This window comes from Arvicanthis niloticus, chromosome Y (genome assembly GCF_011762505.2).
Source record: "Arvicanthis niloticus isolate mArvNil1 chromosome Y, mArvNil1.pat.X, whole genome shotgun sequence".
NCBI classification, from domain to species: Eukaryota; Metazoa; Chordata; class Mammalia; order Rodentia; family Muridae; genus Arvicanthis; species Arvicanthis niloticus.
Genome location: NC_133431.1, coordinates 13,922,561 through 13,929,123, shown reverse-complemented (window position 1 = coordinate 13,929,123; position 6,563 = coordinate 13,922,561). Strand labels below are relative to the sequence as shown.

At 35.2% G+C, this 6,563-nt stretch overlaps 1 pseudogene; it reads right to left on the bottom strand.

The window, feature by feature from the left end:
• Nucleotides 1-495: 495 nt before the first annotated feature.
• The window catches only part of LOC143437344 (vomeronasal type-2 receptor 116-like), a 13,721-nt pseudogene continuing 7,653 nt past the window's right edge, over nucleotides 496-6,563 (bottom strand).

Below are 6,563 nucleotides of genomic sequence, written 5' to 3'. Positions count from 1 at the left end.
TAAAACACCATGGTCAAAAGAAACATATGAAAACAGTATTGATTTCCCTGTGTACCTTTGTCACAGTTAATTGAATAACACCAGGAGCCCAATTAGAGTCCATGCAATTATGCTCGTTACTGCTGTCATGTCCATGTTATCTCAAATCCTCTTTCTTATAATTCCCAGAACAACATGTCTGGAGGTGGCACTGTTCACAAACAATTGGGTCTCTTTATATTAATCTTTAAATAAGAGCATTGCTTATACATGTACATATCAAAATGATGGCAGCTATGCCTCAACTGAGATTACCTATACTCAAAATTGAGGTTTGTGTACTCATGAATGAAACCATTTTCTACCAAGCCTTAGTCATGGGTATTTCAATAGGCAGTGCTATCCTGCTGTGATAGCATATTATTTAAAATTTTTGTATGACTTAGTAGTACTTTTGTTAAGACAAAACAGGAAGATATGTTGAGTTCCATCTAACAGTTTAAAACTAATGAAGTTTCAATGATGAAACTTATCTTTGTACTTCTGAAGGGAATTTAAATCTTGTCTCAATAAAATAACATAACACTTTGGGATGAAAATACACCCTAGCAACCCAGCACTTGAAGCCAAGATGGAGAAGACCTCCACAACTAACATGACCTTTCCCAGGGTGCTGTGGTAGACAGGGAGGAAGATGATCCACACACTGCAGAACACCAGCATGCTGAAAGTTAGGAACTTGGCTTCATTGAATCTGTCAGGAAGGTTCCTAGCCAAGAAAGACACAATGAAGGTTCCCAGAGCCAAGAAACCCAAGTATCCCAGAACAAAGTGGAAGGCAATGACAGAGCCTTTGTTGCAAATAATAACAGTCTTCCCATGTTCAGATTGTATATCTCTGTCAATAAAGGGAGGAGATGTTACCAACCAGGTTCCACAGAGAACAAGTTGGATTAGGGTACACATGGGGATGACCAACTTAGGTGCTGCTGTTATAATCACTCTCATCCTTCTCCCAGGGGTAGTGAGCTTGAAAGCCAGGACCACAGTTATTGTTTTGGCCAACACAGTAGAAATAGCCACTGTGAAAAACACTCCAAATGTGATTTGCTGTAGAATGCAGGTGGCCTGGTTGGGATGTCCAATGAAGAGCAATGAACAAAGAAAACAGAAGATGAGGGAGATGAGCAGGATGTAGCTGAGAATGCGTTTATTAGCCTTCACAATAGGAGTATCCTTGTGCTTCACAAAAATGATGAGTACTAGAATTGTGATGGCCGTGAAGCACAGGGTCATGCAGGCTAGAGCCATCCCCACTGGATCTTCATAAGCCAGAAAGGACACAGCTCTTTGGAGGCAGTGAGTTTGCTCTAAGTTGGCATACTTATCATCTGGACACATTATACACTGTTCCATATCTGCTAGTGAACAATAAACCATTATAAGATATCATAATTATGTAGGCAATAATTAAGTATTTGTATTATTAATAGGATATATCAAAACATAGTTTAGTTTTGAGCATCTATTTCATTCCTTATTGCCATAGGGACCACTGACTTATGATTGCTCTCTATTAACATATGCTTGGTGATGGAACAAAACACCATCATAGGAAATGGAACATAAAAAACATTGTGAAACAAAACAAGGAAAAATATGATGATGAATAATATGCATCGTCTCAGATTATGTCATTCCTCAAACCATAAATTCACAACTCACAAACAAGAGTAGGGTGCATACATAGGTATTGATGCCAGTTCATGAAACACATTATGTACTTTGCTTTGAGAGTTGTTCCCTTTGTCTATACCTACCCATAGGCACCAGAGCACACAATTCCTCATGCAAATACTGTTTGCAAAAAGTAATATTTTCATTCTAGAAACTGTATGCCTCACTGACAAATGCATGTCCCTGTCATTGTGGTAAGATCTCTTCCTTCCCAACTACACATTTAATAAGGCATGAAGATTATGGATATTTACATTCATCCCTCTTTCCTTAGCTAGGCTGGGATTGATGATAAGTGCTATCCCCTCTCTTGCTGCATTCTTGAAATCTTCACTCTTGTTTTAATTCTTTGACAAGAAATGCTTAAACCTTTAAGCCATCTAACCTCTTAAAATATATTTCATTAAACAATAACTGTTAGCAAGCCAGCGGTGGCACAGCGGCTTAGGTGGCTGCCTCCAGAGGGCAGCTGTGCCTTTCTTCCCGAGTTCGAATCCCGCCATCTCTGTTTCTTCCCGTGTGTTTCATGGGAAAAAAAAATAAAAATAAACAATAACTGTTACCCTGAGCATCTGAACTTAATTTAAAATCAGTTGTGAAAGAAATGTGCTGTTTGTAGAATATACTTCAGATTATATCCTAAGTCCAAAAGAAGTTGATATGATTTAACTGATTAAGTTCTAAACACGGGACTTTAGGTCTTCAGTTTCCATCTAGGCCATATCATATTTCTAGTCTGGAATGAGAATGTTTTGAATTCAACATTTTTTTTTCTGCATGCAAGCATGTACCTGTTTCATTGGAAACCTCATTTTCTGGGCACTGGACACACTCAAAGCAGCAGTCTGCTGTTTCTTTCTGATGAATTTTCCTGAATCCAGCAGTACATGGTACACTACACATGGAGGAGGGAACCTGAAGCAATATATATATATATATATATATATATATATATATATATATATATATATTGGTGGGTGTGTGTGTGTTTGTGTGTGTGTGTGTAGTTCATGTATACATCATATGTATAATGACTCATAGATTGCTATGTGGGACATTAAAAGATATGGCTATAAATATTCCCCTGATAACCAGCATTACTTAAATATTTCAGGGACATTTTTATTTGTATTACCCTGAAATGCACTGAAAGTCACAGTACATTTATATAACATGTAATATTATTTATGCAACATTCAGTTTATAGCAATTTAAAATTTTTCCTTCCAAAACTGATTAATCAAAAAGGAATGTTTATTTGGCATCAGTTTCTCTATAATTATTTATAAATAAAAAATAAGAACACTGAGTTGTATGGTAAATCAAGAACAAGTTGTTTGATGAGTATGAACAAAATATGTTATATAAGACAGTCATACAATTAATGAAGTTTTCCTAAGTTTAAAAGAAAACGTTGAACCCTCTATCCAACCAACCCCCTACTTCTATGAGGGAGCTCCCCTACCCACCCACCCACTTCTGCCTCATCACCCTGTCCTTTCCCTATGCTGGAGCACCAAGCCTTCAAAGGAACAAGGGCCTCCCCTCCTACTGATGCCCAATAGAGGAATCCACCACAGGATAGGGGAAACCAGGAATGCTAATGATATTTAAAATGTAAATAAATAAAATAACTAATAAAAAGATATAAATTTTAAAAATCTTGAATCTTTAGAAAGATTTCTGTTAATAAATATGTGCTGTACTTAATTAAACTATAAATATGTTCACACAGAATCAAAAATTCTGTGATTTACATAAAGTTACAATATTTTAATTATATATTTGTACATATATAATATTATATGTTTAGTAACTATATTCCTGTGTCATGTCATTGAATAGGCATGTGGGTGCAACCTAACATGGAATCCAGAGGCCTTTGATCCCTATGACCAGATTTACATGAAGTTGAGAGTTATCAAATTTTGGTGATTGGAACTGAGGATGGTCCTTTGTAAAAGTAGCAATTGGCCTTAACTACAGAGCTATTACTTCAGTGCCTCATACTTTAAAATTTAGATATTCTGAAAAAAACCTGTGGTATACTCACTGATGTTCCTCCTGTGGCCCACTCCAGGTCTTCAGATATGTGAAGTTGTTGACTCTGTGGGAAACAAGAAAAATAGCTTCCTATTTTCACTTTTAATCCAAAGCCTTGTGGAAAATTCCAAGTGAAGAAAATGTCATACTCTTCACACTGATTTTCTCTATGGTTCATGTTCACCAGTTCTCCAACAGGGTTAGTAAATACCCTGGTTTTCAACAAGGAAGCCATCTAAATGAGATGCATCATTAGATAGTTACATATGCATATCAATAAAGGGAATGCCAAATTCAGAATTTCCTCTAATTTTTTATAGACTCTCAGAAAAGACAACTATATTAAAGTAATCTTGTGTAGTAAAATAAAATATACCTTATTGATAATTAAAATTAATATACTGAATACTAATGTTCAATGATAAAATGTGCTAGAAAAATTATTACCAAATATCAAGTAACATGGTGTGTTTGTGTGTGTGTTTCTGTGTGTGTATAGTGTGCACATGTTTGTCAAAAATATTTTGTAAAAAAAATGGAAGCCATGTATGTGCAAATGAAGGGGAAGTCTGAATGTCTGCAAGTTGTGAAAATTAAGGATGATTCTGGGTCTTTCATATATATATACATTATGCATGTACAAAAAAACCCCACAAACTTAATAAAATGTGCAGTCTTAGTCATTTGTGGTTATATAAATAATGGTTAATTTAAATGAATAACTATTAATCCCAGCTCATGTACCTGTTCTTTTTTAGGTTTTGTTTTGTTTTATTGAGACAGGGTTTCTCTGTGTAGACCTGGTTGTCCTGGAATTCACTCTTTAGACCAGGCTGGCACTCTAACTCAGAAATCCGCCTGCCTCTGCCAATCAAGTGCTGGGATTAAAGGTGTGAGCTACCACTGCTCAGCTCATGTACCTATTCTTGAGAAATTATTCTTTAGAAAAATATTCTAACCTAGTCATCACTTAAGGCTTTTAGATAAAACTGTTGGCTACTATTTTAAATTTTGAATTTATTTGCTGAAATGTTGAGACACGTTTTCACAAAACTCCCTGATATTCAAAAATGTATTGTTTCCATTTAAATCTTATCCTTGTGTAAGATATTTATCCATTTAAAGATTCATTAGGGAGTTTTGCAGTGTAGAAATCTTTCCACTGAGAGAATAATCTCTAACAAATGTACAATTGTTTCTCAGGGTCCGTTTAAAAGATCACATTGATTTATCTAAACATAATGTAAGAAACTTTACCTGCAGACAGTCCATGAATACTCCCTTGGGTTCTGCCATTTTCTGAGACTCTACTTGTTGAAGAATGAGTTCATGGTAGGTGTAGGCCACAGCATAAATTGCGTTATACAAATTATAACCTTCATCACTCAGGACCATGTCATATTTGTGCAGTGTTGTCCATTCCAATGTGTTGATGAATGTAAAAGGAATCATTTTTATTGCTGTTCTTAGAGATTGAACAATTAAAATAATTCCACCCCAGTACAGAGTCAGAAATGCTTACTGGGTATTTGTAAGTGTTTATTGTTTGCATAAAATTCCTAAGCTTAGCAGTCTCACCTTTGTGGTGTGCAAAAGTGACAGTCCCATGGAAGAAATCAAGGGTGAAATCTTTTTTATTTGTGATAACATCCCATTGTGAGGTTGTGATCCAGATTCTCTGAGCACCTAAATATCCCCATCGTCTAAAGCTGATTTCTAAAGTAGAGTTCATTTCACCATAAATGATAACAACCCTTGCTGTTGATGTTGTAATTTGTTCATCATATACCTTAGCCTTTGTCATGTATAAATGCGTGTTTTCTGGGATCACATTCACAAAAGCCAAACAGATCCCATGCCTTTGCATTTCTTCCCTCATGTCTGAGAGAAACTGAATACCTTGGTCATTGTCTGAGATGACCAGTCCAATCCAAGTCCATCTAAAATGAACCATCAAGGAAATCATGCCATAAAACAAATGGGTGTCCTTCATGGCTACCTGATAGACAAAGGGCAACTGGTCATGGTCACTTAGGTTAGGATTAAATGGTCCAAAGAAAACCTAAAGGATGCAGATGAGAAGATGAAACATCCATATGAGGAATATAATTATTAGGACACTTGGACTTACATACAGGTAATGTTACTCACCTTCAGATCCCCTGTTAAGGATAATAAAATTTAAATATATATATATATATATATATATATATATATATATATATATATATATATTTTCTATTAGATTCTAGACTATTTCTGACAAGTCTGAATGTCCTATAAAACAGTTTTCTCTGTTTGCTTAGATATGATTTTTAACTCTATTACATATATATGTATATATACAATATATAATATATATACTATGTATATACACATATATACATATATATACACACACACACAATATGTGTGTGTATATGTGTAGCAGCACACACATAAATGCATGCTCTTCAAGCTTTGTTGTAGGCACATGCAAATGAAATTTAAAAGTTGTTAACTATTCCAGTGTTATGCCTTCTTACCGTTGGTGTCCTAGTATGAAGTGCTAGTCTTAAGGATGATTTCCATGATGGTCCTATAATGTCTGCACCACACATTGGATCTAATCCACAGATATAATTAATAAAATCCAAACTACGGTTTTGTTGTGAATATACTTCATCCAGAAGTCCCAATGTATCTCCACAAAGGCCAACAATGATGTCGAAATACAAAGACATGTTGGGTAAAAGATAAGGATTCTTGTTGATCTCTTCAGCAGCAAAAATCATTACCAGAAGAAACTCAGATTTTCTTTTTTG